This window comes from Vigna radiata, chromosome 1 (assembly GCF_000741045.1).
Source record: "Vigna radiata var. radiata cultivar VC1973A chromosome 1, Vradiata_ver6, whole genome shotgun sequence".
Lineage (NCBI taxonomy): Eukaryota > Viridiplantae > Streptophyta > Magnoliopsida > Fabales > Fabaceae > Vigna > Vigna radiata.
Genome location: NC_028351.1, coordinates 30656676 through 30669932, shown reverse-complemented (window position 1 = coordinate 30669932; position 13257 = coordinate 30656676). Strand labels below are relative to the sequence as shown.

Below are 13257 nucleotides of genomic sequence, written 5' to 3'. Positions count from 1 at the left end.
AAATTTTTTATACGTTATGAGTTGTTTATATAGCTTAACATGTTCCAGCTTCAATATCAATTAGGAAATGTATTTGATATGTCAAAAAATTCAACATAATTAAGTTTAAAGGACTATATTCATTCATTTTTAAATTTTAGATTATGTTGAAACAATTATGGGAGATAATTCTCTTATTCATTCATTTTTTCCTTCTCAAATGAAGTACATTTATATAAGCAATATTAACAACTTATACTTAAAAATAGGAAACAACTTAAAAATAGAAAACAACTTTAAATATTTAAAACTTATTCCTAACTAAGTGCAACAATAATTTAAATTCAAATTCTATCTTCAACACTCCCCCTCACGTTGGCGCATGAATATCACTCATGCCCAACTTGTTAATGACTTCTGCAAACACCCTTCCACGTCTAACACCATAGCCAAGAATCATCGTGGTCTGGACGTCCTAGGATACCTTCATACACAACATTAGTTTGAGGAGAGGGAGAGGAGTCATCATCAGAAGAGCACTGGAGGTCTTTGGAGGTGACTTTCCGGCGAGGACGTTTGGTGAAGTCCCACCATGTTTGGAGGTGACTTTCCAAAGCCTGCTTTCTTTGTGATTTTTCATTTGAGCAATTGTAGGATTATCTAGCAAGGGAGCCACTTCGTAGCTTTGTTCTACCGCTTCCCATACATCGTTAGCATCTAGATATGCTTCCATTTTGACAACGAACATTTGATAGTTTTGTCCATCAAATACAGGTATAGAAACAGTAGTAAACAAGGTTTGAGATTTCATTTTATGTGTGGTGGCTACTTTGTGGTTCTAAGTGTTTATGGGTTATATCACAGATCCCGTAAGATCCTTTTTTGTTTTGATACCAATTGTTGGGTTTTAGCGTATAAGAGGCCAAAGAATGAAAGGGAAACTTGCATAAAGTCCTCCTAAGAAATAGGAAAGGAATATATTTTTATTTAACAATTTTTATTGTTTCAACCACATACTATTTGAGTCACAAAATTCCAATATGTTTATTTTTATCTATTTTTATGCCATGACTGATGACTAATTTATTATCAACCTAATCTTGTTGCTCATGCAGGAAGAGGGTGCAATAGAGGCTTGCTTTGTATCAAGGAGTCTGTCCCATATACATGGAATTTTGTGACGATTCTGAAGCAACCTTCAAAAGAGCCTTAGACCTTCTGCTGGTAAATATTTGGAGGACATGCAATATAATTTAGTTGTCTTGGATTCAAATTACTTGTACCAAGTAACATGGTTAATGTTTGTTTGAACTGATTTGAAAATCCACATATGGTTTTCCAGCCTCAATACCTTCAAGGTAGTGTTGGGGCAAATCGGCAAGTGTACCGAGTCGCACAATATAAAATGGTAAGACCAAGTATCGTATCCCAGAGGACTCTCGGCGCTAAACAATTGTGTGAAAAACAAGATTAATTAATTGATGGCAACCCCTAAAGAGACTTTTCATCCAATGAAGCACCAACTACACTAAGATTATAAAAGGGAAGTTGATTGAGAACTTAATCTTTCCTTTCTAAAGTCTTAGCATGTTTCTCTCTAACTAAATACATTTTACTATGTTTGTAGGTTATTAATAAAGCATTGGAAACACTTGGAGGAGTAACCAAGCAAGGAGAAGCAAAGGAACATAGAATTGAAGAAGTAGCTGCTGGCGCTCAAGCGGCACATTTCTACCGCCCGAGCGGTACTGACACAACAATTTCATCTTCTTCAGCATTTCTGTTGAGCTGGCAAGTTCTGCCTTGCATCCCAAGCCTCCTAGGTTGTGTAGCTTCCTCAGCACGCCTCTTTTACATAAGTAGAAGCTTGCTTAGCACGTTATTGAGTCATTCCTTCATCTATAAAAGGAAGACTCCTTCCATTGTAAAATCCAACTTTGAAACTTAATGAAATGCTGTTGAGATTTCTCCAGAATCATTTTTCAGAGTTCAAACACTTGTGCCTCTTCTGCACCCTCTCCTCTAGCTTCCTTCCCTCTTGGAAGGCTTTCGGAGCTTGAGATTCCTTGATTCACCCACACACCTTCATTGAAACATTCATCAAACACTTACCGTGCCACACTTTCAACCTTCAATCTGCTGCCACTTCTGATCTTGGAAGTTGTTCGTGCTTGATTTGCAAGGAAGCTTCCATCATTAAGACTTAAAATAAAATAGATCATGGGTTGTACTACAAAAAAGAATAAAATAAAGCAAAATAAAATTGATCAGTGGCAAAAGAGCACAAAGATGAATGGAGGTTGATTAATATGAAATGGGTATGTTGTTGGGGTTAGATTTCACCAAGTTCCCTCTCATGTATATAAGAATTCTTCTTTATTCATTAATGCCAACATCCCTCGCTAAAACACTTGAACCGGATGTCGCGGTAAATAGGCTTGTCCCTAATTACTAGTTCATACAATTCCTAGCATTCCCTGTAAAAAGATGTGAAGATCAAGAGGTTAAGATGACTAAGACCCTTACCCTCATGTCTGAGCAATATAACCCTTAGGAATAATTTAACAAAGACCTGAATTGAAAGGAACATGTCGGCACTCATGCAACTCACAAATCATGCTATTGTATAAGCAAGCAATAAGAAGAGATAAATTACTCTAACAATTAATGAAAAAGCATATGGAATTAAGAATCAATTCAAATACATGAGAGTTTACAAGGTTACATCATTCCCCAACAACAAATAGAAATTAGTTCCCCATAGACATGGGGGAACCTTTGAACAATGGAAGAAAAGAAGAAGAATGGAAGACTAAGAATTGGCTAGGAGTTTATTGCTATGCTCTCTTCTGCCAGGGATGCAAAACCTAGAGTCCCAGGGTCCTTTAAATAGTGTCAGACGCGTCCCAAAGTGCGGCTCGGTCCGAAAGAATCAAAACAGAGCAGAAACAGGGTCTGATCTAGGTGATGTATCACCCAAGCGTCGTAGGGAGCTCGCCTGGGCGAGATTTGAGACTCATGTTGGGCTTGGGCGTCAGGTTTGGACACCCAAGCTTCGACCGTCCGTCGCCCGGGCATCTGGGCCACCGTTCGGGCGAGCAGCGGTGATTCTGTTCGCGCAGTTTTTCATTCCTGTCGCTCGGGCTTCGCGTTTTCCCTCTTTTTGATGCCTTTTTGACCTCTTTTGAGCTCCATCTTCTTGGCTTTTCACTTCTTCTTCCAGTATTCCTTCAATCTCTGTCAAAACAAGTGGAATTTGTTAGAAAACTGTTTAAATCCACCTCAACTCTCTTATTCACACATTTTATTGAAAACCCATGAGTCCAAGTAAGTTTCTAAATGAAAAAGGATGTTTTAATTATCAAAATCATATAACAAATAACGGTGTTTTAAACCGTTATCAGATAGTAGCTTTTTACATTCAAGAATTATGCTTTTAGACGAGTACTTAATCACTATTGTTTGAATCTCATGTCCCTTGTTGTATGCAAATGCTTCACATGGAACAGACCATTGGAAATGTCTGCTATTTCTTTTAACAAATCTTGATTATGACAAACATGTTTTTGTGCTGTGCCACTAAATGAGTGAGATGATGGACAATTGGCTTTCCAATTCCTATGCACTTTCCTATCAAAGTAAAAAGGACCCTTATGAATGTTGTGTCTAACTTTATTGAATCTAATTTTGATGTATGAATCAGTAGCTTACACGTGGCTGTAATATGATATTCATTAACTTATAGAACATACTTTGGAGAGGATTACTGAATCTTTTTTAGGAGATGCTATCTACTGAAGAGATTCCTCTGTTACATGGTCTTTTGTTTTTTGTTAATGATCACATTTGCATGGTTTGGATGTGCAGAAGCAAGGAATGGTGAAGGAAGGAGAAGAAGTAGCACTTGTACAAAGTGGTAGGCAACCCATATGGAGGTTCCAATCCACGCACAATATCCAGGTTAGGAAAGTGTAAGCCAAAGGAATGGAAAGTGACCACAAATAATGTTTCAAGTCACGGCAAAGTTTAGCATCATCTTTAGAGCATCATAGTTTGTTTGGTTTCTTTAGGTTTCATATTATTCTCATTAAAATATTATTGCTATTATTTTTTTTTCCTCTGTAATTTGGTTGTCTAAATTTTATTGAAATTTTGGTTAAGAAGTTCAAATCAGAAACATGCTTCCAGTATCAAGGATTGACTTGTTTGTCACGCCATGTTTGGATGAATGACAGTGATTTCAGAAGTTAAATTCTGGAACAGTAGTAACATTTGAATTTTTTAATTTGAACGATTATGAAAATTAATTTTCGCAAAATCAGAGTTTTGCGAGGGGTGATTTTATTTACGACTTATTTTAATTTCTTAGTGTTCAAGAAAGAAACAAGTTGTCTCCCAAAGTAGAATTGAAGCAGTATGATGATATTATAACTGTTTTTGTGGAATTCTATTCACTTATGTTTTTGTTTCTGTTTTTGTTTTTTTTTTTTGTTTTCATAAAAGATGGATTCTAGCACTATAGAAATTTGATATCCCAATAAAATTGCTACATCAAAACTCACTCCCAATAAATATACAAACCTGTATTTGGGTAACTTAAATATATTTCTGAAACGAATCTTCATATTACTTGAAGGTAGGATTCATTGATCATATAGTAAGGACTAAGATAAATTAAATATTTATTCAGTAATAGATTATTATATTAAATCCCATTTATATTTGAAACTTCTTAAAAAAAAAACTTTTAAGAGTTTTATAAAGGGTACTAAATTATGATCTCATATTGCAAGATCATATTGTTATCAACAATCTTAAATATAAATTATATTTCTGGAAATATTTTTATAAGTATTGATATTTTTCTATCTAAAATGGATAGTATTTTTTCTCCCTAATTCAAAAAACTTATCCTAAGATCATAATTTTTCTATCTAAAATATATGTACACTACATACTTTATATCTTCCCTATCTTTTCTCATTGTTTGGATTGTTATGAAATTCATTCAAATCTTCAATATATTTTCTCTTATTAAAACCTTTCAATAATTATGTTCCAATGATGTATATCAATTATATATTTTTTTTGTCTTACATTTGAATATATTTTTACTAATATTTTTATTTATTGTGTATTTTCTTGGTATCAGAGTGTTTAACTTTCAGGATTTAATAGCATAAACTTTACTTTTCTTTTACTAGATAATATAAAAACTTATCTTCTTTGTATTATTGATTTCTATTTCATTTGAAGAATTCTTTTATTTGCTAAAAACAATTTTCATTATCTTTCAATAGTTAGACTAAATTGATATTAGAAAAGTTTTTGAGATTTCTAAATAAAATATTTTTCATCTTATCACCTGTGCAATTTTATTCAATGATTTATAATTTTTTTGAAGAAATCAGAATAAACGAAGAAGATTGGTGTAATAAAAGAGATGAGTATGAATGAAATTTTAGAGAAAAGTATGGATAAAGAAGATAAGAAAAAAAATGGTAAATGAAGGATTAGTGTTTGAATGAATAAGATGTGTGTGGAAGAACAAGATAAATATGGATGAAGAAGAGATGGAAAATATGAGTGTGAGGATATTTATAAACGTAAATTAAAAATATAAGTGTGATGAGATTTATATAAAAAGTGAAAGAAAAAATTATGAATAAGGTAATTTATCATCTTTAAATGTTATGTTTAGATTTGAAAATGAAATTGAGAAAGTGAATGAGAAAAAGTGAAAGTGCAGTTGTTTGGATTAAGAGAAAGATAATGAAAAATGAAGATATTTAATATAAAATTTTATAAAAATTAACCAGTGGGTTAAAAAAATATTTTAATGAATAAAATAATATCATTATTGTTTAACTCTTGATAATAAAAATAATTCAAAATAAAATGTAATTAGTGTAAATTAGGTTAAAATAAAATACAAATTACTTTTTAAAATGAATGAAATTACATAAAAGTGAAATGAGGTTGATGGAAATAAATTGTAATAATAATAATAATAATAATAATAATAATAATAATAATAATAATAATAATAATAATAATAATATAAAGAGAAGAGATCAAGTAGAATATATTAATAGACATTATAATTTATTATAAGATACGGTGAGATTCAATTATCATTGTATTTTATGAGTTCGTTTATTTTATATATTTTTAGAATTTTGGTGCCCGTCTTGTTATTTTAATTGCTTTTGTTTTAAGAGAAAGTCAAAGTTTTTCAACAAAAATAATAATAATAATAATAATAGTAATAATAATAATAATTAGAATTTCTTTACCGTCGGTCTTTCAAAATAAACTTAGAACAATGTTTTCAACATTTTAAAATACTTTTACAAGATTAAAATAAATATATAAATAATTAAAAAATGTGGTCCCATTTAGATACATTTGTGGATCCTCCCATCTAAACTTGTAATATATTACATATGAGTGGCGACAAAAGTTTTCAACACAAAAAAAATCGTGCTAGAAAACGTCATTTTCACTTGACATAGATAAAATGTTATTTTCTATACAATAAATTTTGCATTCTAATTATAGAAAAAGTAGTAAGATTTTCTTCTTTTACTAACGTTGGTCTTATGACAAAGTTCTTTTGTAAACACACACATACAATCATAAACAAATTATATAAAGGACACAACAAAATCTTCAACATAAAATATTACACTAATATACTTATGTGTTTTTTCATATAGTGCTCATAATTTTATTTAACATAGTTTATTTGATGTGTTAGCAAAATTAATTTTGAATAGATTTAATTTTGATAAAACTAAAACTAAACTTTACTACACATTTGTTATTTAACACAAAATACTTACCCTACTTATTTAGGTATATGCATAAATAATATTTACCCCCCAATTAAATATTAAGTATATTAAATGGTACAGGTCAAGATTATTTATTGTTTCACAAACAATATGTTAATGTATAAATAATAACTTTATTGTAAAAAAAGTACTAATTATTTAAGTTTTTTATACTCTTGACCGTGACAAACTTTTATCTGTTATCATCTTTTCATTAAGATATTGTAAAATTTTTTAAATACTTTATATTATTTTATTTTTTACTAATAAAAAATAGAAAAAGATACAATGAACTGTGAGCAGAATCTGTCAGTAACAAAATGCCAAACGGTGGGAAAAGGTAGAAGAATCATAACACTTTAATAGTGTCCGAAAAAAGTTTCAACAGGAAAAGCATATGTCAGAAAACATCATTTTCACTTTGAATGTGACAATGACAATATAAAATATCCTTTAACCCTGTTTTGTTACAAAATCTTAAAAACTTTAGATGACTCGAGGATATCGGATTTAAGTAGTTCTGAAGGTAGAATTAGAATGGGTTTATAAGCTAATCATAAGTTTTATATAATACTAATTTTATATATGTGAATAACTGTAAGCGTTGTATTTATTAAAAGTAATTAAGAAGTTATAATTCTATTGAATATCATCCACCGGATAGCAGTGACAAACTTTATTAGAAAATAAATGATATTTCGAGATTATTAAAAGAATATATTTATTATTATAGCTGATTTGTAGTAATAATGTTACATTATTATAAAATATTTATAGAGATAAAATAGTAGAATTATAGATTGTCTCTTGTATATATCTCTTATATTTTATTCAAAATTAATAAAACAATTTTTTCTCTATTTTCTTTTTTTACATGGTATCAGGAGGAGCAGGAAGGATCTTCTGCTCAATTTTTTTTTCTATCCTTATTCTCATGGCTAGAAATGAATTAAATTCCAACAGTTCTTATTCTCTCCATCATTCTGACCATCTTGAAATGGTTCTTGTTTCCAAACCTCTAGATGGAGACAATTATTCGACTTGGTGCACAACCATGGTCATCTCTTTGAATGCAAAATCGAAATTGGGTTTTGTTGATGGAACTCTCACGACACCTTCTTTTCAGGCCAAACCAAAAGAATATACAACATGGAAAAAAATGCAATGACATAGTGTTATCTTGGATCTATAATTCTTTGTCACTTGATATTGTCGATAGTATTATTTTCTATGACATTGCTCATGAAGTTTGGATAGATCTTCAAAATCGTTTCTCTCAAAGCCACGCACCACGAATTTTTCAAATTGAGAGAGACATTGCTTGCTTGGCTCAAGATCAAATGACAGTTGTAGCCTATTACACGAAGCTAAAAAAATTATGGGATGAGTTAGGCTCCTATAGTAATGCAACCTGCACTTGTGGAGCTGGCAGTAAAAGGTGCAAATTGATGCAATTTCTTATGGGGTTGAATGACTCTTATAATGCCATTCGTGACCAACTCCTTTTAACGAATCCATTGCCTGATGTTACAGAAGCTTATTCTTCCATCATTCAAGAAGATAAACAGCGACATTTAAGCACCGCACGTGACACAATAAAAGCTTCAACCATGGCTGTTCAAAAAAATGAACCAGTAGCCCTTGTTGTTCGACGCAAACAAGGCTCTTCTTCTCTTCTTAATTCATCTAATCGAAAGCCGCTGCATTGTTCCCATTGTGATAGAGATCATCATACAAGAGACACATGCTAGAAGTTACATGGTTATCCTCCTAAACACCCAAAGCATGGAACAACCAAGAATGCTTACTCTAAGCACAATGGGAGTAGTCAGTCTTTAGCTAATATTGTCACAGTGACTCCAATGATGCAACAGATGCAGTCTGCAATGCATGGATTAACTGAATTGCAACTCCAACAAATGTTGTCTATTATACAGGGTAATGAATCATCTCAATCAGCTAATCCTAAGGCCAACAACGCCAATGTTTCTTCAGGTTTGTCACCACCCAAACTTATAATTGATTGTAGGGCTACCGATCACATTATTTCTTCACCAACCTTACTTGTTAATAGTAAAGAAAACATTTCTTATGTCGGTAAGTCGATTCACACGAGATTTAAACTGTTCAGTAACCTTTTTTCCTTCTGGGTGTATTTTTCAGGATTTGATGACGAGGATGACAATTGGTTTGGGTAAACAATGAGGCAGACTCTATTACTTGGTTGCAATGACATCAAACAAGTCACAAACTCCCATTCAATCCATAGCAGCCCATGTCACCAAGTCATCTTCTCCTTCAAACACTTCTACTACCTTATGGCATCGATGACTAGGACATCTATCTCCATCTAGATTAGACTTCATGGCTAAAACTTTGTTAAATCTCTCTTTAGAGTAAAATAAAACTTGTGATGTTTGTACTCTTGCAAAACATACACGACTTCCTTTTCCAACTAGTTCTATTTCTTCAATTAAACCTTTTCAATTACTTCATTGTGATATTTGGGGACCATATAAAATTCCTTCTCTTGCTGGTGCTAGGTATTTTTTGACTATTGTGGACGATTTTTCTCGCTTTACTTGGGTTTTTTTCATGCACCATAAAAGTGAAACCCAACATCTTCTTATAAATTTCTTTTCTTTTGTCAAAACTCAATTTAATTCCAATATAGCCAATATTTGGGTTGACAATGGAAAGGAATTTTTTTCTCTGCGAGATTTTTTTATACAAGGTACCACATACCAACATTCTTGCACTTACACACCTCAACAAAACGGGGTTGTCGAGCGCAAACATAGACATATCCTTGAGTTAGCACGAGCTCTTTGTTTTCAAGCTCATATTCCTTTACAGTTTGGGGCAGAATGCATTTCTACTACTGTCCATATAATTAATCGGTTTCCCACACCTCTTCTTTCACACAAGACACCTTTTGAGCGCCTATATAGTAAAATCCCTTCTTATTCACACATTAGAGTTTTTGGATGTCTTGCTTATGCTATTAATGTTCATGTTTCTCATAAGTTTGCTCCTCGTGCCCAAAGATGTGTTTTTCTTGGTTACCCTCTTGGCCACAAAGCTTACAAGTTATATGATCTTGAAACTCACCAAGTCTTCACTAGTCGTGATGTTGTCTTCCATGAGGCTATTTTCCGTATGAATCCATTGATACTCCTCCAACCACCCTAGACCCTGTCATACCTAATGTTATCCCAAATAATCCTCCGTCTGAGACTCCTTCATACACTCAACCAACACCTACAGAAAACAAAATTATGCCTCCCATTACTTCCCCACCTATGGTTCCCTTGTGTCGTTCTCAACGATCTCATGGTCCTCCAACAACTTTGCGAGATTATATTTGCAATCAGGTAGTGTCTCCCGACCCATTGTCATCCCCATCATCTTTTCCAAATAAAGGTACATGATACCCTCTCTGCAATTTTATCTCTTATGACTGTTACACACCTCAACATCGTTCTTTTCTTGTCGTTATTACTAATGATATTGAACCTACATGTTATGATCAAGCTCTCACACTCATTGGCAAGAGACAATGAAATCTAAGTTGGTTGCTTTAGAAGCCAATAATACTTGGTCTATCACCACTCTTCCTCCTGGAAATCAGGTTATTGGTTGTTGTTGGGTGTACAAAATCAAGTGCAAATCTGATGGTACTAAATGTGGTACTTATTTGTTCAAAGTTGTGAAGATGAGGAATGAAATGTTTGTAATATTTGGTTCATTTGCATATTAAGTCATAAATAAATATACTTCTTGCTACTAGAAATGCAAGTAAGCATATATTAAATCATATGGTACATATGTCCTTGAAAACTCATGTTGTGTCTTTGAGCAAATTGTAATTAATGATATGCTTAGTTATTACTTATACATAATTTAAATCATAATATATTTTGGTTATGTTATAGTATTTCTTGGTTGAGCAAAACTTCAAAATATTAAAATTCATCATATATCACATTTTCATACCAACTACCCACAAGGCTAATTGGTCTACCACTTATGGATAAAAAACACCATACCATAGATTAGGACTTCCTGTTACTCCTCACCACATAATCCCCTTCTCTATCTGAGATTGAGTGATTATTGGAGAGTCAGGATAACTTTCAAGACTGAGTTCATACATCAATACATCACATTACTTGAAACTACTATAAAAAATTTCACCTTAGAAATTCATTTCAAACAACACTTTAATTCAATCACAGTCTCATTCATAAAATCATCCAAATCCATATAATTTACTAAACATCTTTTAAAGTATCATAATAATTATTATTAATGAAAAAAGAAAAGAAAAACACACAACTCACAATCAAACAGGGTGCCCAACGAGTTAACCTTGGCGTCGTGATGACCTGCTCGCCTAGCGAGTAGCTCTCATCGCCTAACAAGAGTTCAAACAAAGAGCTTCTCCAGCCCAGCGAGCTAGCTCGCCTAGCTTTTGAAGCTCACTGCAAAAAACCTACATTACTCACCTAGTGAGCTATTTGCTCGCCCAGCTACTCTGCAAAATCCTTCAGAACACTAATTTTACAGAATTTGCACCCCTCATTCTCACATGTTCTAACTCATACACCTCCATAAGTACCTATTACTCTTCCTTATCATTTCTAAACCTTCATATAAGTTTACCAACCTAAATCTAACTCAATTTAACCTCTAGTTTTTATCATCCTTAGAAGAATTCATGCTTTTCAACACCGATTCACTTCTTAAAAGCTCAAGATTTCATTTTACCTATTTCTAAGCACATTTTGACAAACAGTTTTCAGGCAAGTCCTAATTGACTTAAAAACTAACCTTAAAACTATTGTTTTCTTTAGTCACTCATTATCTCAAAATTCCACTCACCAAAGCCCCTTATTTTAACATAACACAACTCTACATTTGAACTACGTTCCTCTTTTTCAATTTCATAACATATTTTTGACCATATAAGTACTTATACCAATTATAACAGACCTTATAGCACTTACTATCAATACTTCTAGTAGTTGGCCTATTAATATCCTACCTTTGGCTATAAAATAACCCAACAACCTCTTATTTTCACTAGCATAAACCTTACCACATTTTTGCACCCAATGCCACATCAAATTCATCATAGAACCATTACATAACAATCACACAATACAAATCATATGAATATCACGTCATCAATATCAAAATCTGCATTTCCTTAAATTTCAACTTACCTAAACTATCATATAGTTATATTTCATCAACCACTCATTTAAGCATCAAGTTAATAAAAGTTACAAACCATATAAACACATCAAAACAAATTATTGATTGTTACATATGAACAAAAAAATTAGCTTTCCTTACCTTATTAGGAAACTACCACAACTCTACCAGTGCACTACCTTTGCTTTGAGCTCAAGAAACTCTAGAAAAACCTACAAACCACATAAGCATGATCAGAGTAAGTCCTTACGACCTCTGATCGGTGAAAAACTAGAAAAGAGAATCGATAGACACATGTGAAGAAACTTCTATGCATGAGCTTAAACTCAGAATTGAATAAAAAAAGGAGCATAAACTTACTTGCTCTAGAATGAAATCTGATCGGTGAGGATTGGAGAGTTCATCGCCGTGATCTTCTATATGCTTCCTGGCCGTCAAATAGATGATCCAGGAGTAAAAAATCTTAGAGAGAAAGTAGAAAAAACTCAGAGAAAGAGTTTTAGAAAGATAACGATAGTTCTAGATCATAAGACGAGTTTATAAAATTCTATTTATATTATTAAATTATTTTAACATTAAAATATCCAATCTCATTATTTTAATATCAAATCTAATACTCTATTTTTTAAATTCTTACATAAACGGATACATAACATACATTATTTATTATTCTTTCTTAATTATTTAAACAAAATTAATAAAAAAATTAAATTAACGAAATTAAAAAAAAATAAGATTTTATTAAAAAATATTAAGATTAAGTTGACAAAACCAATTAAAAATAAAAACTATATTAATATTTTAATCATATGAAACCTTGAAGAATATTCGTCCAGAGGAACTGTGACATTTCACTAGTGCAGAAAGGGCTTTAGACGTCTGTTATTTTGGGTTTTTAAGGTCTTTTCCACAACCGACGTCATTACAGGTGACGCTAATGGGACGTCGAACTTTCATATAACAGACGTCAGTTAGTGTCATGTCCGACGTCACTAAACGTCGGTGTAATCCTAACCCGACGACTAAGGGCACTATATAGACGTCGAAGTAAGTATTAACCGACGTCTAAGAGCACATAAAGACTTCGAACATGTCACTAACCACCATCTAATGTCATTATAGATGTCGATGTATGCATTAACCGACGTCTAACATAGTCATTGTGTTTTAGTGCAGTTTTGTTCCTGTCTTTGGATAGCCTAGTAGCACACTCTGTCTTTGC

At 32.3% G+C, this 13257-nt stretch overlaps 1 long non-coding RNA gene across 1 annotated transcript; it reads left to right on the top strand.

The window, feature by feature from the left end:
- Nucleotides 1–1041: 1041 nt before the first annotated feature.
- LOC111241357 lies at nt 1042–4297 on the top strand. The gene is made up of 2 exons (XR_002667315.1): nt 1042–1203; nt 3847–4297. It is a non-coding gene; the product is annotated as an uncharacterized LOC111241357 (long non-coding RNA).
- Nucleotides 4298–13257: the final 8960 nt, after the last annotated feature.